Source organism: Cygnus olor, chromosome 14, assembly GCF_009769625.2.
Source record: "Cygnus olor isolate bCygOlo1 chromosome 14, bCygOlo1.pri.v2, whole genome shotgun sequence".
NCBI lineage: Eukaryota > Metazoa > Chordata > Aves > Anseriformes > Anatidae > Cygnus > Cygnus olor.
The window spans coordinates 17,430,371-17,454,479 of NC_049182.1; the positions used below are offsets into that span (position 1 = coordinate 17,430,371).

The 24,109-nt window shown below is 41.8% G+C and overlaps 1 protein-coding gene across 1 annotated transcript in view; it reads right to left on the minus strand.

Annotated features, from left to right (window-relative positions):
* Positions 1 to 24,109, minus strand: part of TENM2 (teneurin transmembrane protein 2) — a 1,590,996-nt gene that overhangs the window by 1,542,981 nt on the left and 23,906 nt on the right. Inside the window, exon 2 of the mRNA XM_040574031.1 lies at positions 5,517 to 5,569. The gene's annotated coding sequence lies outside the window, so the exon portion shown is untranslated. The remainder of the gene's footprint in view (positions 1 to 5,516; positions 5,570 to 24,109) is intronic.

Here is a 24,109-nt window from a genome sequence, read left to right on the forward strand (position 1 = left end):
ATCACCACCACTACCTAACTGGTAATGGCTCTTGTTCACTAGGGAGGACGTGATCCATTATGAGCCACTATCATAAACCAGCTTGGGTTGGAAGGGACCCCAAAGACCGTCTAGCTCCAACCCCTTTGAGCACCACCAGGGATTACACATCTTTTGCACCTCCCTTTGTTTTGCTCTTACAGGACTGTGATCATAAACAGTTTTAGTGCATTTCCGTATTATTTCTTTCCTTCCTTTTTCGTTTCCTTGTTATTTCTCAAATATTAAAGGAAATAATCCTTGATCAATATCTCTTCTTCCCACGTTTTCAATAATTCCTTGAAAATTATAGGTATTTTATTTGGACACATTTCTACAGAGGTTAGTCATCAGAAGTGATGGAAATGTTTCATTTTATACATAGATTTGTGAAGTTATGTCAGTCTTTTTTAAAATGGGATTTTCAAGAGACTAACACTAGCAATACAAATCCTACTGAAATGCATTCACCCTTAGTGATTCCTAAAGCTGTCCGTCAACATGGCACATTATTTTCCTTGAAAAGATTCAAAGTGCAAACCTTGTCCCGACTGAAAAGTCTATACCCCAAGTTATTCTCCTAACTACGACCTGTAACTCTTGTTCGTGTTCTCCCTACTAAGAGCATAAAATCTGAAACTAAATGTAGCTGGAAAAGTTGTGGCTGCTAAGAGTAGCAGACAGGCATTGCAGCTCTGTTTTGGTTCTGGCCTCGCCCTGAAGCAATTGGGCTGCTAATAGCTTTTCTGAAATGATTCCTTTTCTCCTGCACAATTAAAGGAACCAAAAAAGTACTAGACAACACCTAAGCTTCCCATGACATGAGTTCGCGAGACTCACCTACGTATTTCCTTCCATCATACTGACCATGATAACTCACTTGCTTTTGAACATATGAAAACCTCTTCAGAGTAGGGTTCTTCCCTCCTTCCTGTTATTGAAGTAGGAAATAACTCTCAGAAAGTGGAAATGAAGTACATCAGAATCAGACTAGTGAACAACACTGATGACAGCACTCACATAGGAGATGTGGTGCAAGCTCTTGAATGTTCCTACAACCTAAAAAGTATGTTGGACACTCAGCTACACAAAGTAGGTCTGCCTTGATGCACCCTGCTGGAACCAGCTCTTTTTGTACAGGTACAGAAATGTTCAAAGGAGGCATCTGAGCCCGACCTCTAACTTCTCAGTCTTACTGACCCAGCATCTATTTGCACTAAAGTTACACCACAGGCACTGAAACCACAGACACCTCCAATCAGACATGCTGGTTCAGGATACACATCACTACATCCTCCAGTACACACAGACAGAGCACAAACCAGGCATGCATCTGGCTCTGCAACACACCTGCCCCTTGCTAAGGTGTTTCTGTGCTAGCCAAGTGCACAATCACTTATTTTGCCGTCATTTTAGGGCAGAGTTAAGTACTTAATTCTGGTCCAGTTTAATAACCCCCTGAAAAGTTAACAGCTTGCTGCTGCAAAAACTTGATTTTTTTTTTCTAACCAGATTTCCATGGAAATGGTATTTCACTCACTGATTTCAATTGAATGCAACTGAATGATTGCATGCATCCTGATGTTTTAAGATAGGCTTTTCCCCCACAGAAAAACAGAACCAAACAAAACCAAAAAACAGTTCAAGAATAAACACAAAATCATTACTTGTTTTATGTAGCGGAAGGGTAAACATGTAAAACATCCGGACAAACAGATGCTTCTTCATTCAATATCCTATTAATAATTTCACATACTTCTTTCTTGTTGCTGCCAAATGATTTGAGAGTCAAATCACAGTGGTAGAAAACATCACCTGCTAATATCAACATAGGTGTCTCAAGGATCCCAAACATTTGAGTTTATCCTGTGTCTTGAGCTAAAGTCCTGTCAAGTTCTGTGAACTAAGTTCAATCAATGTTGAAGAGACTTCAAATCAATACTTGAGTAACGCCGAGAAGCATCAGTCAGTTAGCAGGTGATACTTTGTCATTTCAAAGTCTAGTATCTTTGTTTTGTATGTGTTGGTTTTGGTTTTTTTTTTTTTTTGGTCTTGTTTTTGTTTTTAAAAAGGCAGAAAGTAAGATCCCAACTCCTGTCTGACAAATTTCCCCAGTTCATTTTGTTAGGAGAGTGCTATTGACCTAAACATGCTGGTCCAGTGCCAGTACTAATACTTTCTCAGCTCCCTAAAATCAGAATGAAGCTTCAGCTGGATATAGTGCTCATCAGAGAGCACACAGCTAAACAACTGCCAGTTTCTGTTCCAAAGGTGATTGTATATCAGTGCTGTGTGAAGTGACCCCTGCGTCTTTCTTACATATTTCACAGAAGCGTTATGTCTTGAGGCTCAGTCAAGTTTTTGTAATAGGAGATCACTGGATGAACGATGGTTTGGGAGTACGAACCAAGATTAATATATTTACATGCTTCCTGGAATGAGCATGAATACAAACTCTGTCACTGAAACACACTCAAAGCAATGGAAGACATGCTTTTCTTAACTAACGCTGAGAGAGAAGGCAACAAAGATTTTGCTTTGTTCAACTAAACTAAACTGCAAGAAAACTTCCTTCAGAGAACTCTAACCGATCTTTTTGCTTAAGTGCAATCAGTCCAAACCTTCACCCAACTTCAGTAATTCTAGATGAACAAGTTAATAAATTATTTTAAATAAAGCATAAATGCTTTCCTCACTTCTTTCCGCTCTGAGCAAAGGTGGTGATATTTTGGATACAACAGAGATCTTAAAACAAAACAAGAACAGATAGCAAGAAAAATGGGTGAGTCTTTACCTACATAGTACTATGAATCTTTAGTTTGCTCATTGCCAAGACTTACATATATTAGACTTCATAGGCAGATCTGTAAGTATACTATGACCACTGGCAGGTATGCTTAATAACGAACTGTAAAAAGCTTGGTTTTGTTTCTTCTGAAAATAGATCAATCATCTTACATTTTAGTGTATTTCCAAGTACATAAATACGATTCCCCAAAACTTAAGACCAGGCACCGAGCCTAACTTGACATGGGAGATTCTCTTGCCAATATTAACAACTTCGGGGAGGAGGGAGGGAAAGCATCAAGATATTAATTTGCAGTGCATTCACTCATTGAATTGAGCTAAATCCTGTCCAGACTATGTACAGAAGGAGTGCAGTTCAGACTGATGTGTTTGCTGGCAAACTGTTCATTAAAATGTAGGTCCACAGAATTGTACTTCAATATGAATCACAGCATCAGAAAATAATTCAGGTTGGAAGGACTTCAGGAGGTCATCCCACACACAATAGAATGCAGCTCTTTCCCCAGACTAAGTAGACTGCAGTACCAGTTATGACACAAGAATTGGTTTGTGTTTTTTGAATAAATTGTCTGAGTGCAATAGAAAGTGGACATACAAACAGAGATCAGCAACACAAGTCAACAAATGCATTCATTTAAAAGAAAATGCTTTCTCCTAGACTGACAAATTAAAAAGAAATAGAACTTTTGTTATTACCGGCACATGAAAGATGAGAAAGCTGGACCCTCCAACCTACACAGCTAAAATTATCAGGTCTTGCTTAGGGTCAGCATTCAATTTTTCCATTTCTGAACACATGAAAAAGCTTCTATAGACCTAGAAAATCCAAAACTTCATTTCGAAATCACGCACTACAAATTCTCTCCACTTATTTCAATTGCACCCCTTTCAATTTGACAGATGCTATTTCTTATATTTCTGTTATGAGATTTCCACTGTCATCTTCTGAACGTTTCTCTAGTTCAGAATTAATTTGCTAATATATTGAAGTGTTGGTGCATAATTCTCAGTGTTTGTGGCTGTTAGTTTTTTTCTGGGGGGAGGTGTGAGGTGGGGGGGAGTAGAGGGGGAAGGCAATCTGTTTGGAAACCTGAAATGATTTTACACACTATGCACTTATGTGTTCTACATTGAAGTACATGGGCGTGTACTTCATGGATTTATGAGGGGACAGTTCACCTTTTTAAGCATAATTCTCTTTTAAGTTACACATTCAAGAATTGCTCCCTTCGTGGAGAATTGCACACATGCTTCATAGCTACTTAGCATAGGCTTCTGTGATCCCTGATGGCCACCTTATACCAAAGCACTCCATTTATAAACAAGTGTCAAAAGGAAGAGATCCATATTATTTCAGAATGTTGTCTAGAATATATCTCTTTATGCTGTTCTTAAGAACCTGAATTAGTAGCTTTTTTCTTTTAAAAAATTATCAGTAGGAAAAAAAGACATTAAAAGCCCAGATCCATAATATCCTAGTAATTCTGAGATTCAGAAATTTATGAATTTTGATCCAAACTCCATTAAATAGACAAAGGACCACTATAAAGTATCAGAATAGATCAAATACACCCAAAGCCTATCAGCCAAGAGGTTCAGTGCTGTGTAAGAAGCTATCATTTATCTTACAAAAATGGAAATCAGCTAAGGATGAAAGCTACACACTCAGCAGCAGTTGTGAGAATACGTCTTGCATGTATAAGAGTTATTTCTGCTATTAAAATTATTAATTCTCCTAACTCGAATAACTCAAAGAGTTAGGTCTCTACTATTTGTATTAAAGAATGTATTTTTTCTTATTTTTTTTCATAGGTGTCTTTATCTAACAACAGACACCACCCTTAATTCTGAGAAAATGGTCAAATAGAGCTCAGTCACAGAATAATCCATTGTTAATTTTCCCTAAAAGGGAAACACAAAATTCCCCTGCCAGCTTCTAGATCTACAGAACAAGAAAAGCAGTGAGATGATGCATCCTGATGTACCAATACTTTATTTGCACATCAACTTAACCCTGAAGCGGTATCTGTTGCTGAACCAACCATGACTAAGCGCAATAACAACTTTCTGCACTAGCACATGAAGCTTATTACACAAAACACAGAAAGCAACATATAACATAATTAGACAGTACTTTCAAACCCATTCTAAGTGTAAAATGTAATTATTACAGAGCTAGAAATATAACATGCTCCTGGAAAGAGAAAGAATAGGACACTCCTGACAAACCCCAGTAGTAAATAGGTTCTTTAAATGGCAAAACATACTGTAGTTAGTAAAGGGTCTCCTGAACATTTTCCTTTTCCACTGAAAATTCATAACTGTATTTGGTTTGCTAGGGCAACATGCTTGAATCTGACACAACTAATGATGTCAAGAACTTCATAGAATGAACAAAAGCACAAAAGGATTAAAAGGTAGATCTTGGAACCCCTGGATTTGACATACCACATGCTGTTTGAAACTGTCAGAAATACTGACTGCAGAAAGATTTACAGCATTGTTCATGAAGTTGCAGAATAAATTCAGAAAGCAGAGGAGATGCGAACAAAAGAATAAAAGGAATTAAAGTGCTGCTGAAAAGAAGACGGGACTGTTAAATGCAGTTACTGAAAATAAAAACAGCTGAATATGTCGCAAGTCAGAGAATTATGTTTTATAATGTAAGTAAAATAATCAGATATTCTTACCAGAAGGAGTGCTGTATTTGATGTACTCTGATGAGAAACGGAGAAGTTTTCTCCTGAAAGAGCATAAAATAAAAAGGACATTAGGAAAATGGAGAGCAAAAGTGTTCTGTCAAAACATAAGTGATTTAGATTGTTTATGTAGCGTTAGTATGGATTCACTCAGGAATAAGTATTCTTATTAATAATATAACATTCTTTTTAATAACAGTCTTATTCTGAAATAGTATTTTTTCACCAAGTTCACATTAAGGCAGACATTTTCACAAGTGCAGAGCAGGTATTATGCCTGCATATTTGCTGTTTCTACTGCAGAGAGTCTAGGGTTCCAGCTGTGGACATGGAAAAGCTTGTGCTAATAACAGAGACATAAAAAAAATAGCTGTTAAAAAAAAAAAAACTCATGTTCCTTACACCATAGAGTTTCAGGTGCTGAGAATTAAGGGAAGAAAAAAGTCACTAGGTCTCATTTAATCTGACAAGGATTTATATTCCTATCCTAAACTTGGCTGGCTAGTTTCAAACATCGAATAATTCAGCATTAATGCAGATAGGAGTCCATGTTTTCCCTGTTTATACTATGCTGTGTGGCTACACAATAAAAACACTTAACCAGCAACTAGAAAAGTCCTATGGAATGGTCAACTGACGGGCAAGATACATTGGTGGTTCAAGCATGCTCACAGATGAGTCTACTAGACCTGTCACTCACTGTGTCCATTAGTTTAGTTTCTTAAAAAAGGAGGTTCAGGCAAGAGACTGTTCGTACTCATCAGAAATTGACCTTTCGTCATTGCGTCCATCACTAGGTAAGAGCTTTTGTTATGAAACGGCACAGTTATCCTGTCATGCCAGCATGTTTAATGAAGCAGTCACATGCATTAATGGAGCATTATACTAGGGTTCAAATGCTGCCCTCACTAACGCAGAGGCTGTTCTGCTGCTCCATAAGAAGTCAGAAATGAGCCCTTTATGTCCACATTTCCCTTCTGCAGTAGCACCAATTTCTCTCATGCCAAAGACTTTCAATATTTGTGTGCCTGCACTAACTCGATCAGGACACGTGTGCTGTCGGAGAGCCCTGTGAGAAGCCACACGTAAAAGCTGCTGCCTAGTGGTAAGCAGTAGCTTGCTTTCACACACTGAAAGCAGAACAACTGCATTCATTTATTCAAGGGATTACCAGGTGCCAGATATATGTTTCACCCAGTAACTGAGGATCCCTAGTTCCGTCTTCTGTGGCTCATCTTAACCCCACTTGCCAACCCATTTCCCTCCCCCGCCATGTGCAAGACACACGACCATGTTCCAGAACCTGCACTGCCCCTCCAGCCACCTGGCAAGCTTTCATTTGGTCTGTTTCTACTATTCCTCTTTCCTGACTTATGTCATTACTGATTAAACAGAAAAAGAAAAGCAATTAGTCTTTCTCCTGTAAAGGTAAATATGAAGAAAACAATTAAAATGCCTGAGGTTTACTATAAACATTGCTGCTGGTGGTCAGTTGGATTCCTTCCATGTTCCAGTGCCGTCTTACACTGTGCCCAACAGAAACAAGTGACAGATTTACCAGCTGAGTCATTTTACTTTCATATGTGACAGTATTATGCAACAAACTGCATTATACATTAAATGCTGTGACAACATAATAGGCAAGGTGTATGTTTGGAAGAAAAATGAGTACCCTTTGTGTTTATCTGATGGCAGTTGGCTTTTGTTATCACTGTAGAAAACATGGCATCCTAGCATAGGAACCCAGAGTACAAACCATTAAGGGGAATTGATATGGGAAAAGGCTCCTGACCCTGGAAATAGTGTTTCTGAACCCATGATTTTAATTGTAAAGAAAGTACTTTAAGTTCACACTACTCATGCGTACCTCTTCCTAAATGCAAACTGAACCAGTGGAGAACAATTACCTTTATATTCTAGATGTTTTTAGTGCCCAATTCAGAAATACCATCTACATTCTAATCATCTCATATCAGACTTTTGCTTACTTGATACCTGATTCTGGGAAAAGGAAAAAAAAAATAGAAATCTTTCTGATATTACATTCAAGTTGTTAACAGTTATTTTACATAAAGCACATACCCTGAACAAATCTTCATTTGAAAATTTAAGGAATATAACCCCCTGGTTAAATCTGTATTAAAAGTATGACTTCAGTACCCAGAGAGCACAAGAATTACAAAGTAGTTGTTACTAAACATATCATTCACATCTCAGTTTTGAGATAAAACCTCTCCAGAAGAAATTAGATGAGAAAGTATATACTTTAGTTACAAATAAATGTCTAGATTTCCAGAAGTGTTCTTCATGCTCCAACTATAGAGCCAAATAATTTATGTGAATTATTCAAGGATAAAATCAAATCAGCCAGAAACTGAGTAGTGCATATATGTACCAATCATTACTATTTCTCAACTTCCATCATTAATGAGATCAACATAAGGATAAGTGTGGTATTTCTTTCCCTTAAAGAATAGTCAAAGTTTGGAAAATAAATTTAACTTCTGGAAATACGCCTTTTGTTCTTTCAAGCTCTTTAGGATACCTCACACGTTGAGGCAGGTGTGGAAAACACAAAAGATCAGTGTTTCTTTTGTCACACTGCTTAGTAGAGTCTTCTGTTAATAGAGCGTTTTATCCAAGTACAGTACATTTTTTTATTTTTTTAACCTGTTGAAGCAGAGAAATTACTATTGTTTGTGTTAGAGTTAAAAATGACAGGAAAGTCTGCTTTTGTGCAGCTTCAGTGGTGTGGAATACAGTAAAAGAATTATGAAACTCAGAAATACTTGGTGGCTTCAGATTCCTAACAGCTACATGCATACTGCAGTTACATAAAGCAGAAGTTACATACATACAAAAATACAGCAAGACATGCACCAGAAATTCAAGTTATGCATAAGTGAGCTTGGCAGTGGTTAATAGGTTTTCTAACATATTAGAAGACACACCATCCCTTTTGAAAGTCCAGCTAGATTGTATAAGCAATTTTAAAATATAGTCACACTCATCTCAGAATTACACAGAACTGACTCCTTCCCAGACAAGGACAAAGCTCAAACTTTCCATGTTTCCTTGGAGACATGCCAGAGACACACAGATGACATCCAAAAACAGTTTTCACCAGGTAAGGACCAAGTAGTACAAATGTACACACTTGGCTGAGCAGAGGGGCACAACCCCCTCCCTCCCCTGCTTGCCACCCCTCTGTTGATGCAGCCCAGGATGCAGCCGGCCTGCAGAGCTGCTAGCACACACTGCTGGATCCCATCGAGCTTTTTGTCCATGGCATCCCTCTCTTCTTTTTTATCAATTGCACCATTCAGCTTTGTGTCATCTGCAAACTTGCTGAGTGCACTCAATCCCACTCTGTGACACTGTTAAAGTTATTACAGGACAGAGCCCTGAGGGACACCATTCGTCACCAGCCTCCACCTGGACATAGAGCCACTGACCGCTACTTTCTGGGTACAGCCACACAGTCAACTCCCTGTCCACTGAACAGCTCAGCCTTCAAATCCATCTCTCTCCAATTTGGAGAGCAGGATGTCATGCGGGACTGTGTCAAAGGCCTTACAGAAGTCCAGGTAGATGGCATCAGTCAGTCTTCCCTTATCAACTGATGCAATCACTCCATCAGAGAAGGCCACCAGATTGTACTGGCACAATCTGCCCCAGTGAAGCCATGCTGGCTGTCTTGGATCACCTCCTTGTCTTTGTCTTGCATGTGCCTTGACATGTCTTCCAGGAGGATCTTCTCCGTGATCTTGCCAGGCACAGAGGTAAGACTCATTGGTCTGTAGTTCCCCAGGTTTCTTTCTGCCCTTTTTAAAAGTGGGAGTGATGTTCCCCTTTTTCCAGTCACCAGGGACTTTACCTGACTGACAGGACTTCACAAATATGATAAAGAAGACTTGGCAACTCCATGAGCCAATTCCTTCAGGCCCCTGGGATGCACGGCATCAGGCCCCATAGACTTGTACCTGTTCAGTTGCACCAGGTGGCCTCAAACCTTCTCTTTGCTTACAGTGAGAGGGACTTGGCTCCCCCAGCCTCCATCTATGGTTCAGGGAAACAAAGACTTGGGAAGCCTGACTGGCAGTGAAGACTGAGGCAAAGGTGAGTACCTCAGCCTTCTGCATGTCTGCAGTTACCAGTTCTCCCTCCTCATTTATCAGAGGGGGAACACTCTCCCTGGCCTTTCTGTTCTGGCCAATGTACCTCTAGAATCCCTTCTTGTTTTTCTTTGCATCCCTCACCAAGGTCAGTTCCATCTGTGCCTTCACTTTCCTAATACATCTCTACACATCTGGATGGCATCCCTGTATTCTCCCCACGCCACATGCCCCTGCTTCCACTGCCTGTGCATTTCCTTCTTACATCTCAGTTTGACCAGCAGATCCTTGCTCCACCATGCTGGTTTCCTGCCTCGCCTGCTATAAACTGGAATTTCTCTTGCTCTATCTTATGCCAGGTCGCCTTTATCCTTTTGCTGTACAGTTCCAGAAGCCTATCTTGTCTCAAAATTCCCTTTAAGTAGTTGAATACAAACGAGACCCTCCCCATTTTCTCTTAAAACAGAAAAGATTCAGATCACCCAGATTCAGTTCCGTCATATATATCGTGCTCCCTTTCATTAGATGCTAATACGATTGATACTATGAAGTTTACAAAGTTCAGCAGAGTCATTGTGCCATCCTTGCTATCTGGTGTCTTTTTCTACTGCTGCCACTGCGCAGCTCCATAACAAGTATAAGAGTGAGTGACCTTATTCAAAGAGCAACTGCATAGCTGCAGAACACATCTGGCCAAAGCAAAGCTGGATTCTAAATCAGGCTTGAATTTGAGCCCTATTTCTTTATGAGGATATCATTTGCTAGTCTTATTTAACCAATAACCAACTGAATAAGGACAGAACAGATGACAGAAACAGGGGACCATGAAAACCATGTGAAAACCTCTACAGGCAGTAGTAAAAGCCCATCCATTCTCACCTATGACAGCCAGAGGACAGTAATATGAAATCGAATTGCAGAAGATGACGGCAAAACCTTTTTCATGACTTTAGATCTCCCCATCTAAGTTCCGTATTTCTTTGCAAGTACCCACACTTTGCATTCTTTTCAATGAGCCAAAACTAATAGTAAATTCCAGACCAAAATACAAAACCTAGTGAAGAAACCATTCACCTACATTAGCAAATTGAACTGTAGCCAGCTAGGTACCAGAAATCAAATTACTGGCCCAAGACTCCAGCAGTCCTTCTGACACAGCTATAGCAGTTCTTCTCCCATGCCTGCGGGGTTTGGGGTGAGTACACAGTAAGATGTTTTGATTCCACACCACAGGGGCCAGATATAGCCCACAGGGACAGTAGGAACGAATAAAGAAAAAAAGGCAACTGGTCAAGTTTGAGGTTAGTGTTCCACTTGTATCTGAACGAGCTCTAAGTCACATTCTGAATGTAACGTAGTATATATACACATGTATAACTGCAGATGCCACTTAGCTTGCTTCCCAGCTGCTCATCACAGAGTGCCTAACCGTTCAGGGTTGCACATGTTCATTTTCCTGACTCCTCACAAAGTGTCACAGCAATATTTTCCCCCAATTCCTTACTTTTGGCTGCTTTTGACTTGCTATTCTCTCTCAGCCGAAGCTTAAATACATTGATGCCTTAGATGGCATTGGCAGAAGATGGAGGTTCCTCAAGCTGAAAAGTGTGTTCTCTGAACATCTCTTCTCTGTCCCTCTCTTCCAGGGAATTCAAAACTCTCCTTGTCAGCTTTTATTGCCTGTGTGGGCCAGCTCTAGGCACAGCCACTTCTAGCTGCTTCCTCCAAGGAGCTCTGTGTGCTATGGATCTGCAACAACCTCTTTTAGAAGCAGGAAAACTGGTAGACACAAGGCAATGCAGGCAGTGGCAGGGTAGGGGCAGTGGGGCTGGATACCCTCTAGTGCAGCTCTAGTTTTGATGGTCATGCCTGCAGAGAGGCTCACAAACCATGGAATGGTCTTTTCACAGAGGCCAGGGACCTGACTATGTCCAAGAGGGCAACTTCATGAAGCTATAAACCACACACCAAAACCAACCACACTCACCCCTGATGTGCAAGGAAGAGGTTTAAGATTTATTTTTAAGCCAAGAGAACTTTTACTCTTTCCTGTTGCAAATAAGATCAAGAGTAAAGAGAATTCATTCCTGACCATAGACAAATCCTGATACGAGGATTAGTGATCTTTCCAGTAGTGAAAACAACCCCCCCCCAAGTAAGCCAAGTAATATATTCTGTATTTTGTCGAGGCCAGGAAAGACAACTTGCTCAGATTTGAACAACAACCTTGGACGATGTACCAGGAATCAGCACTAAGCAGAAGCCAATGTAACCTTAATAAAAGTAACCTTAACAGCTCATTTGGGAGCTTTTTAGAAAGCATCTGCACACCCTGCAGACTGGTAGGGGAAGGAGGTAGGACTGTTGCCAGAGCTGGAAAAAGAATGCATGTGTCATTAATGGATCCAGGCCTTCAGATCATGACAACAACACCCCATTTCTGTGCCCTAATCATCCTGAGATGCACCAAAAACATGAACTCAGTTGCGATTTTACAATCCAGCAGTTGAGCTTTGGAAAAGTTAAGGTACCAATAAGAAAATTCAGCAAATAGTTTACAGACAAATAAAACCTGGATAGTTACTTTCACTCCCAACACTGCAGTGATACGCACATTATTTCCATAGAATTCATTTCTTTCCATACTTGTTTTCACATTCACATTTTATTATGCACATACTACACTTTATTTTATGCCATTTTCTGGCATAAAAACAGAGGTACTAGTTTTGTTTCCAATACAACAAACATTAGTTTTCTTTTGAATGGCTTGGTAAAGCCACATACCCTATCACTGGTGAGGTCTTCACAAGTCGTTATAAACTCTCCATAAAGGATTTCAGTGTTAGCAAGACTTGATATTTATGGTATTAAGTGTTTTTTTATGGTATTAAGTGTTATGAGTTCTTACAACTCTGGTATGAACCAGTCTTTTCAAATAACCTAAACATTTTAATGCATCACTACGCATACAAAAAAAACATGAGTTTTTAATATAGTCATTTAAAGATACTTTGGAGAGAAAATATTTGAGCTTTTCTCTATTAAGATGATGAAGTCAAACTTCAAATGTTAACACTTCAGTCTACACCAAACTCCAACAGTTTTAATTGGTTTGGTGTCACTGAGGCAGCCTAATAAACTAAATGTGTGCATTTACTGTATTCAACCTTATGTTAGTTTGGGACTAATTGAAGTAAAATAAATCCAAAACAGCAGTAGAAGAGGTTTGTTACAACTCAAATATTTATCAACTAGAAAAACAGTAAAGTTTCATTTCATATTCAGGAAGAGATCTTTTTATATGAATCCTATTCTTTAAGAGATTCAGTGTGCAACATTTTTAATCTTTATATAAATGACCTTGATGAAATGAATAAATTGAGCAAGAGTATCACCTAGTGGTCAAAGAAAGCAATATTTTCTATTTTCTTTCAAGTTCTTATTTGCTGTGGAGGTGTTTTGGGAGCTGCTTTGATTTCCCCTTCACACAATTCTGTCAAACACTAAATCTACGCAGTGATATTACATAAGCACCAAATATACTAAGAAACATCATTGTTGCAATGCTTTATTACATGTAATTTTCTCATCTTTTTTCTCATCTTCAGCAACTTTTTGAAAACATCAAGCGTCTTGAAACAGTTCTACTTAATTCTTGATTTTTTTTCCCTGAAGCAAACCTAGGTGTCTACCCTAAAAGCTCATTCAGACTTACCCTAAGACTATGAACTATTGAATTCTGACAATATTGCATTTGACCATGGGAAGCAGAAAAACGAGAAAATATTCCAACTATAGAAAAAAGCTAAACTAAGGGGGGGAAGGTGAAATAGTTTAATTAACTATAGTTTAAAAATAGTTTAATTAACACTCGAAGCTGTACAATCTTATTGGTATTCCAAAGTCTGTAAGAGTTCCTGTCACAGCTCCATGTACTAGCGACTACACAAACACCAAGCAAAGGCTGGTGCCTGCCCTAAGGAGCCTGCTGCCCACACCTCTGCAATGCTGTTATACCATGGCAACTATACAGAATCTGTAGGATTTACATTGTCAAGGATACAGAGTCTGGAGCTTGGGGATTTAACTGGCCAGTTGACACTGACTCCTTGCCTTTAGACAGACTTCTGCCTCAAATGATACCAAAAAAAAGCAGAAGTGAAAGTAATTACTTTCACTTTTTTCAGAAACTGTTGTTGCTATTTCTGTAATGATTTTGAAGAGCCATTCTAAGCAGATTTCGTTCATTTAAAAAAAAAAAAAAAGCTTTTTGAACTGTCAAAAAATAACTTCAAGTTTGAAAAGAAACAACAGTTCTATGGTCCAGAAGATGATCAAGAGAAGACAGCACATTTGTACAGCCAGGACTATGGCGGTACATCCCCATGGCTTCTGATTCCAACCATGGCTCGCATCCACCAGCTCTTAGCAAGATGCTCATGAGCAATCCACCCCTTCCCACTGAAGGAAGGGGCCTGGTTTGGAAGGTGCCCTTTCACAGCCCTGGCTGACAGCACAACTCATCTGTTTTGCTTTAATTAAACGAAGTCTTTGATTCTCATTCCACATTGTTCCACTTGGAAAGAGTACATACATGAATTAAAAATGTTTATTCTGTCTTTGTGCTTAATGTTTTGCATAAGAGTTCAATCTGAGGTGCATAACGTTGCTGTACCATATTTAAGCTGAACCACCTAATCCACTGCTATGGAGTATTAGTCCCAGAGTGGGAAACCATTCACTTGGAAGAACACGTGCTCAGGTTCTAAAGCATCAGTAACGTGGCCACAACAGGGCTGCAGAACACAAGCAGGGAAGGACACTTACCATTTATGCCTCATAGCTGTACTCAGAAGAATAGGATTTGAATCCTACCTTCCACTCAGGAACAGTGCAAAAGGGTTATTTCAGAAAAGTGTGCTTATTACCACATACCAGGTGAATTCATCTTAATGACAAGACCTCATGAACTCCAGAATGGAAAGACAAGAGGCTTTCGATCTGGAACCCTGAAGTAATAGACAGCATCAATTTTAATTGTCTTTTTTTTTTTTTTTTGTGGATATTTATTATGAATTAACAAGAGGTACATAAACTCCAGAAGAAACTTAATTATCTGCTGTTACAAACTAGTTGCAGTGCAACTCATTAAATTCATAGTTCAGGAACCTTCAAGATGTTCAACTTGACTGTGATGCATGTAATTTTTTAATTTTTTATTTTTATTTTTTTTTTACTTTTTCATTTGTTACAGATGAAGAAAGTACGAACACTTTTCAGTAGTTCCTATTGCGCAGCCACTCGCTGAAGTGACCAGTACCAGGGCAGACGCGTTCCGCTGCGGAGCGGGGAATCGAGGCGGGCAGGGCCTTTTTGCGGCATCGAGGCCACTCGAAGCAGCCGAGGGGAGCCGCCAGGACTCGGCAGCCCTCGTGATGGAGGCTGACGAGGAGTAGGCGGAGCCAGCAGCGCCAGCTCTCCAGCCGTTTAAAGACAGCCCCTATGAAGGGCGGCAACCAGGGCGGGCAAACAGGGCAAGGCGCGGCAGTTTGCGCAGGCAGGGCAGAGCGTTCTGCCCCGCTCACAAGGATGAGTCATCTATCGGCTGCCTACCTATATGGTAAACCGCACTAGGTAGAGAGCTCTTTTTAGACAGTCTGTGGCCACCCAAACTGAGTGCCCGATCAAAAATGGGGCAGTTCAGGTCTCTAGATGCACGGAGTGTCTGGGCCTGTTGCTGCCCCCTGAGGGCGGCAGAGACACCGTGTGTGAGGTGTGAGCAGGTGGATGATCTGCTCAGCCTGGTGGCAGAGCTCAAGGAGGAGGTGGAGAGGTTGAGGGCCATCAGGGAGTGCGAACAGGAGATAGACCTGTGGGGCAACTCCCTGCAAGGCTTGAAGGAAGGGCACTGGGGTGAGACACCCCAAACAGTGGCGGACCCCCTGCCCTGTCGAGCAGAGGGAGGGGACCTAGGAGTTGAGGAGGAATGGGGACAGGTCCCTGCTCGACATCACAGGCAACCCCCCTTCCTACCGGCCGTGCCTCCCCAGGTGCCCATACACAAGAGGTTTGAGGCCCTGGAGCTTGAGAGACCGGTGGGTGAGGATGAGGTGAACAGTCTACCCAGAAGGATGCCTAGGGCAAGGAAGTCAACTCCACGCCTCAGGACTGCCTCCACTAAGAAGGAAAGAAGGGTGATCGTTGTAGGCAACTCCCTTCTCAGGGGAACAGAGGGCCCTATTTGTCAGCCTGATCCTACCTGTAGGGAAGTCTGCTGCCTCCCTGGGGCCAGGGTCAGGGACATTGCCAGAAAGCTTCCTAACCTGGTTCGCCTCTCTGACTACTATCCTCTTTGGATAGTCCAGGCTGGCAGAGATGATACTGAAGAGAGAAGCCTGAAGGCTGTTAAATGGGACTTTAGGAGACTGGGACGATTAGTAGATGGAGCGGGAGTACAGGTTGTGCTTTTCTCCATCCCTACAGTGGCAGGGAGGGGTATAGAGAGGACACGGAAAGCCCACCTGATAAACAAGTGGCTCAGAGGCTGGTGCTAACACAGCAATTTTGTGGTTTTTCTTTTTGACCACGGGGTGCTTCACTCGGCACCCGGCCTGCTAACTGCAGATGGGTCCTACCTGTCTCGAAGGGGAAAACAGACACTAGCCCAGGAGCTGGCAAAGCTCATTGAGAGGGCTTTACACTAGGTAGGAAAGGGGACGGAATAAGGCTCATTAGAGGTGTATCGGGGGAACAGTGTCAAGGCCTGGGGAGCTGGCAATGGCCCAGCTGAAGTACATCTACACTAATGCACGCAGCATGGGCAAACAGGAGAAGCTGGAAACCGTCATGCAGCAGGCTAGCTATGACTTGGTTGCCATCACTGAAACGTGGTGGGACCACTCCCATGACTGGAGTGCTGCAATGACTGGCTATAGGCTCTTCAGAAGGGACAGGCAGTACAGAAGGGGTGGTGGTGTGGCCCTCTATATTAGAGAGTGTTTTGATGTTGTGGAACTCGAGGCTGAGACTGAGAATGATCAGGTTGAGTCCCTATGGGTTAGGATCGGCGGGAAGGCCAACAAGGCAGGCATCCTGGTGGGGGGTCTGTTACAGACCGCCAAACCAGGATGAGGAACTCTACAGGCAGCTGGCAGAAATTATGAAATTGTCAGCTCTTGTCCTTGTGGGGGACTTCAACTTCCCAGACATATCCTGGGCATGCAATACAGCTCAGAGGAAGCAGTCTAGGAGGTTTCTGGAGAGCATGGAAGATAGTTTCCTGACACAGCTGGTTAGTGACCCTACTGGGGAAGGTGCCCCGCTGGACCTTCTGTTCACAAACAGAAGAGGACTGGTGGGAGATGTGGTGGTCAGGAGCTGTCTTGGGCAGAGTGACCACAAAATGGTAGAGTTCTCTATTCTTGGCGAAGTCAGGAGGGGGACCAGTAAAACTGCTGTCTTGGACTTCTGGAGGGCAGACTCTGAGCTGTTCAGGACAGTGGTTGGTAGAGTCCTTTGGGAGGCAGTTCTTAAGGGCAAAGGAGTCCAGGAAGGCTGGGCACTCCTCAGGAAGTGAATCTTTAAGGCTCAGGAAGCATCTGTCCCCACGTGCCCGAAGATGAGCCGGTGTGGAAGACCGGCCTGGCTGAACAGAGAGTTGTGGCTACAGCTTTGGAAAAAAAAAAGAGGGTCTATGATCTTTGGAAAAGAGGGCAGGCAACTCAGAAGGATTATAAGGATGTTGTAAGGATGTGTAGGGACAAAATTAGAAAGGCCAAAGCTCATCTGGAGCTCCATCTGGCTACTGCTGTTAATGACAACAGAAAATGTTTTTATAAATACATTAACACAGAAAGGAGGACTAAGGAGAATCTCCATCCTTTACTGGATGTGGAGGGAAACTTAGTGATGCGATATGAAGAAAAGGCTGAGGTGCTTAATGCCTTCTTTGCCTCAGTCTTTAGCAGCAAGACCAGTTGTTCTCTAGATACCCATTACCCTGAGCTGGTGGAGGGGGATGGGGAGCAGGATGTGGCCCTCACAATCCATGAGGAAATGGCTGGCGACCTGCTACAGCACTTAGATGTACGCAAGTCGATGGGGCTGGATGGGATCACCCGAGAGTACTGCAAGAACTGGTGGAAGAACTGGCCAAGCCGCTTTCCATCATTTATCAGCAGTCCTGGCTATCAGAGGAGGTCCCAGTCAACTGGCGGCTAGCAAACGTGATGCCCATCTACAAGAAGGGCCAGAAGGTAGACCTCGGAAACTATAGGCCTGTTAGTTTGACCTCAGTGCCAGGGAAGCTCATGGAGCAGATTATCTTGAGTGTTATTACACAGCACTTGCAGGGCAGCCAGGCGATCAGGCCCAGTCAGCATGGGTTTATGAAAGGCAGGTCCTGCTTGACGAACCTGATCTCTTTCTATGACAAAGTGACACGCTTAGTGGATGAGGGAAAGGCTGTGGATGTGGTCTACCTTGACTTCAGTAAGGCTTTTGACAGCATTTCCCACAGCATTCTCCTTGAGAAACTGGCTACTCGTGGCTTGGACTGGCGTACGCTTCATTGGGTTAGAAACCGGCTGGGTAGTCGGGCCCAAAGAGTCATGGTGAATGGAGTTAAATCCAGTTGGAGGCCGGTCACTAGTGGAGTCCCCCAGGGCTCAGTACTGGGGCCAGTTCTCTTTAATATCTTTAGCGATGATCTGGATGAGGGGATCGAGTGCACCCTCAGTAAGTTTGCAGACGACACCAAGTTAGGTGCGTGTGTCGATCTGCTCGAGGGAAGGAAGGCTCTGCAGGAGGATCTGGATAGGCTGGACCGATGGGCTGAGGCCAACTGTATGAAGTTCAACAAGGCCAAGTGCCGGGTCCTGCACCTGGGACACAACAACCCCAAGCGCTGCTACAGGCTGGGAGGTGAGTGGTTGGAAAGCTGCCTGGCAGAGAAGGACCTGGGAGTATTGGTTGATAGTCGGCTGAATATGAGCCAGCAGTGTGCTCAGGTGGCCAAGAAGGCCAACAGCATCCTGGCCTGCATAAGAAACAGTGTGGCCAGCAGGGCTAGGGAAGTGATTGTCCCCCTGTACTCAGCTCTGGTGAGGCCGCACCTCGAGTACTGTGTTCAGTTTTGGGCCCCTCACTACAAGAAGGACATGGAGGTGCTCGAGAGAGTCCAGAGAAGGGCAAGGAAGCTGGTGAGGGGTCTGGAGAACAAGTCTTAGGAGGAGCGGCTGAGGAAGCTGGGATTGTTCAGCCTGGAGAAGAGGAGGCTCAGGGTGGCCTTATCACACTCTACAGGTACCTTAAAGGAGGCTGTAGTGAGGTGGGGGTTGGTCTATTCTCCCACGTGCCTGGTGACAGGACGAGGGGGAATGGGCTAAAGTTGCGCCAGGGGAGGTTTAGGTTGGATATTAGGAAGAACTTCTTTACTGAAAGGGTTGTTAGGCATTGGAATGGGCTGCCCAGGGAAGGGGTTGAATCACCATCCCTGGAGGTCTTTAAAAGGCATTTAGATGTAGAGCTTAGTGATATGGTTTAGTGGAGGGCTTGTTAGTGTTAGGTCAGAGGTTGGACTCGGTGATCTTCCAACCTAGATGATTCTGTGAAAGCAAGCTGTAATGGACTAAAACGTGGCTTTCATTCAAAGCCATATGGAACTTGAAAAAGTTCCAGAACATTGCTAACCATTTACTGCACATGATTTGCTGGGTCCCATTACAAACATCAGTGAACCTACTTAAGCTCACTATTCTTGATAATCTATACTTCAAGATCCAATGTAAGATAGCAATTAAAGTATCGTAACATATTTCATGCATACTTCATGTATCTCGATGCTTGGGCAGTGGTACTTAATGTCACACCAGAGCTATGACTGGCAGTTTTATTCATCCAGCACAGCACAACTATCACCTACGATAAGGGTAAAGCATCCATATAGAGACAGCAGCATTCCTGGGAGCCCAGCTGAAACATGAAATGCTACTCATGACAAGAATGACATCTTTGCCATGCCAATTGGTTTTACCACACAGCAAGCATCTGCACACAGCACTCCTACACACTACTTACGAGTTCCAGCTGATTAAGACAGGGTCATGCCACAACCCTCTATCTTGTTCCCTACTCAGGCCAGCACAGAAAAGAGAAGCAGAGTTCAAGCAGAGTACACAAAAGTGTCAGGATTCAAAAAGCTCCTCTTCCACAGGGGATATGAGAGGGAGGACCTTAGGGTGCAAATTCTGAGTCAAGATATTCTAGGTTGCAAAAAGCTGCAGGCAGATCCAGAAGCCTATGCTGCAGCTGAAGCCAAGTTTCTCAGCTCACTGGCAGTGATAAATCTGTTACATCCATGGTGCTGCAGAAAACACAGCAAGGATTGATTTAACAAATTACTACCAGAAATAACACAGGAGAAGTTGACCTGAAGTAAAGTGACTAAAGTTTTCTGTTCACTTGAAAAACAAATATTTTCCTTACAATTTGACCTATGACTTATTTCTCCAAATCCTTGTCGTTTTAATTGTTTTGACTACTTCAGTACTACGCCTCCAACCAAAATGGCATCACAGGATTCATGATGATACCTGGAAGGTGCCAAATCCCATATCACTCAGTTACAACCAATGGCTCCAGCCCCAGCTCATGCCAAGTACCAGTCTGACAAGGAACAGCATGTATGGGCTCCCCAGCACAAAAATCAAACTCCCTGCACCGTGTGCCAGCAGGGCACCTATCAGCTGTTTCAAATACTTTTCTCATCTTCCCAGCACTTTCCTACACAGTGATGATGATGAATGCCACACTATCAGTTTCTAAGTTGCTTAAAAGCAGTTATCTATTAATTGCCAACATAGTACCAACATGAAGAATTTGTACATACAATATCTGTATCCCCTGAGAAGTGCATCGGGGTCTTCCCCTTACCACTCAAGCTACATGTGATGTGGCCGGAAACAGGATAGGGGCAACAGGCAGTCTGCAGCCTCAGAAAGTATGAAAACCATCTGTCCAAAAAACACAGCAAGACCAGCTACTACTGATGTTTGTAGTTTTACACACATTAGTTGAAAGTCATTTCTCATTTCTTGACCATGCCTTAAGTATAAGTTACTCTTCTGATCTTGTTTCCTTCAGTCATTTACATGCAGAATAGGGGGAGAGGCTGACAACGATCTTTAACTGTTTAGATTGGGCACTTGCTTTATAAATGCATTCTTGTGCAGAGTGTTTTCAGTGTCAGATTCAGGTTTAACCAAGAAAGATGACCTTAAAAATAGCATTAAGTTTATTCTAGGTCATTGAGCCACCGTTTATTTATAACTGCAGTAAACGCCTAACCTTTCTCCTTAAAGGTTGATGCATTAGCACCATTTAAATGAATTTGAAAGCATTTTCTCTTTAATTATTTCATCTCAAGGATCATTAGAAGTATTATACAATTAGACAATATAGTATCTCACAAATTTAAAACAAGGAAGCATCATCTCGTAATAGCTCTACTCAATGGGAAAAGATGACTGGAGCTTTTAACTCTTGGTTTATCACAACTTCCGACAAGATTTGACTTTCAGTAACAGTTCTGAGGATTTTAATTAGTTTTATGAGATACTTAATTAGTTTTATGGGATATTCCTGACAGCAGAAATTTTAACACCAGGACAGAGACAAAAACTTCTCCACCATAAGTGTAACAAGTTCACCTGTGATTGTTATTTACAAAGACAATAGTCTCTAAGCAAGTACAAGAGCAATACTCATTCCAAAGGTATTCCTACCTCTGCTAGCCACCACCAAACTGACTCAGGAACCAGTGGCAGCTGATCTATGATGGCAGACAATTCACTGCTATGTGATCTATGTGATTTAACATCTTTGAAATGTTTTGCATTTTCTCCTGGTGAGCTCTATTCTTCCAAGAGCCTAATTCATAGCTAGCAGGTGTATCCATCTGTGCTATAACACTGCCTTACTCCTGCTAGTTGCCAGAAGGATCCTAAAACTGGTGCAATTGCTCTGAAAACCTCCTGCAAAATACTTGCACAGTGAAGCACTGACTAGGTGACAGACACACCATTCATGAAAGAACAATTGAATTCCAAGAGTATCACAGTGCACCAACAGTCAAAAGAGAGATATACTCCAATGTAATTCAGATTCCAGGGGTTTCATGGTGCCTCAGACCTACATAAAACAGATATTCCGATCTGGTGGGATATTTCCTACAAGTCCTCACAGCCAACATTGATTTCTGATCTTGCTTTCAAGTTTAGAACCTTTTCTACAGCATCATTTTTGCCAAACATTGCTATTTCAAGAGGAAAGCTGACCAGCTCCCCCAGCCCCATCAAGGAATACCTTCTTACATTCAGTGCTTGCTGACTCCCACATTGAGGTGGGAAGTAATGATTATTCATACTAACTGTATTGTTTTCATCATAATTTAACAAGTTAAATCCAGAAATGTAAATAGATGGTCACAACTGTGTTGTGTAGCCGATTTTGTGCTGATGTTTCAGATATAAAAATCTAGCCTGAGCTTCATTGTAAAATTGAGTTCCTCTTCTTTGATACCATCTGTGATCATATCTGTAGGTGTTAATTGCTCTTTTGATAATACCAAAACTAATCCTATTAAGGCTAACAGTGGGAATGCAGAATACCGCAACTTATTACCAAGGGCCCAAAGTATAAAGAGATACCTTGTCCCCTTTTACTCCTCCAAATAAGATGGTTTAACATCAGTGTCCAATTCCCCGAGGACATTATTAATTCAGGCCTGCAGTGTTAAATAAGTCAGATACCAGATCAGACAGAATTAGAATAGACAAATTAATCAGCAGAGAATGCATTGTACAATATTCAGCTCAACCTAGATACGTTCATATTACTGTTAGAATTTAGAGACAAATTTCAATCTTTCTAATGACAAATTTACTTTCTGCACATGCCAGAAGTTAACTGACAGATGCAGAGACTGGTGGAACCAGCGCAATAAGATGATCAAGTTTGCTGCACCGTATTACCATTTTAAGCTGCTTGGTAGTTTGAGATTCACATGGCATATTTTATTGTTTTTATTATAAAAATAAATTCACAAGTGTTTCAATGTGACCTGTTTATAACCTAGCTGCTTTGTCTGGTTTTAAACTCTGTTATTTCATTTGCATTTTGGCTTCTACTATTAAGTTTTTGAATATAAATACTTCAATACCTTCCAGGAAAAATTTTGCCTCATGAGGTATATTCATTCCCTACCATTTCAGGCCTAGCCACTAACAGATCTAGGTCTGCTCCAGATCTTGATCTGCAACAATTCTCCTAGATCCTTCACTCAGGACATTAAAAATGATTTTATAGCCTTACTTCTAATTAAGGCAAACAGCATAATTTACCACTACACTTATTTAACAGGGTAAAAATGAGGCAAGGAGCAAGGCCCACACTGAGCCAAGCCCAAACCCAGACAATACATACATTTGTATATATAGGGCAAGCCCAACAAATTAATTAGCTCAATCCAGCTCTTCACAGCTAGCTAGAATCTTGTTTTGGATTTATTTCAGTCAGTAGAACTATTTCACTCGCAAGATGAAGTGTTTTTCAATGAGTTTTAATGAGACAGTTAAAAACATGACTTTTTTTTAAATCTCATATTTAAATAGCCACAGCCAAAGAGCCCTGTTCACATTCTGCTTTCAACCATACTAGAAAAAAATCCCAAGGAAAATTTTAAAAACCCTTATCTAGCCTAATCTTTTGGGGAACCAAATAATAGGCAATAAAGCTTAACAATGATACAGCACTTTACCTCTTCAAAGCACTGCATGATCATTAACTGAAAAATCATCTGAGAACAATGACTTGTCTACCTCACATCTGCCATCAGTGCTGCACTGCAAGGGGTCTTCATTCAGCCCTATTGAAAGCATTGCTGCACAGAGGACAGTGCTCTGTGCACCCAGCACCAACCTTCTTTCTCCAGCTGAACTGGTACACTTCTCAGATGAAACAAACATGCTACAGAGGGCAATACCAGTGGAAAATGCCCTAGTGAGACACAAAGCTAGCAAAAAGCTTTCTTTGTCACTGATGCTCCAGCACTAAGGAGGATGGTGAATGGTCAGCTCATGTGACAGCAGCTGTGGTTCACAGCAGGGGACATTCACCCTGGCAGGAGTAAAACAATGAATTATTTTAATTTCAAAATAAATAGAAAACACTAAATCCTTCATTTCTAATTACACACTGTTTTCCTGAATGCAAAAAGTAGTTCTATTGTATTCAGGGGACAGGGAAGAGCATTGGCTGGTGCATCTAGGAACAAGACTACTGAAGTGATGTCAAAGTCCTGTTCCTTTGAAACATCTGCTATCCAAAGTGATAATTGCAGGATTTCCACAACTGACTTCCTGGAGTACTGCAGGTCCATCAGGTAACACTAAGTTTTACATGTTCTAG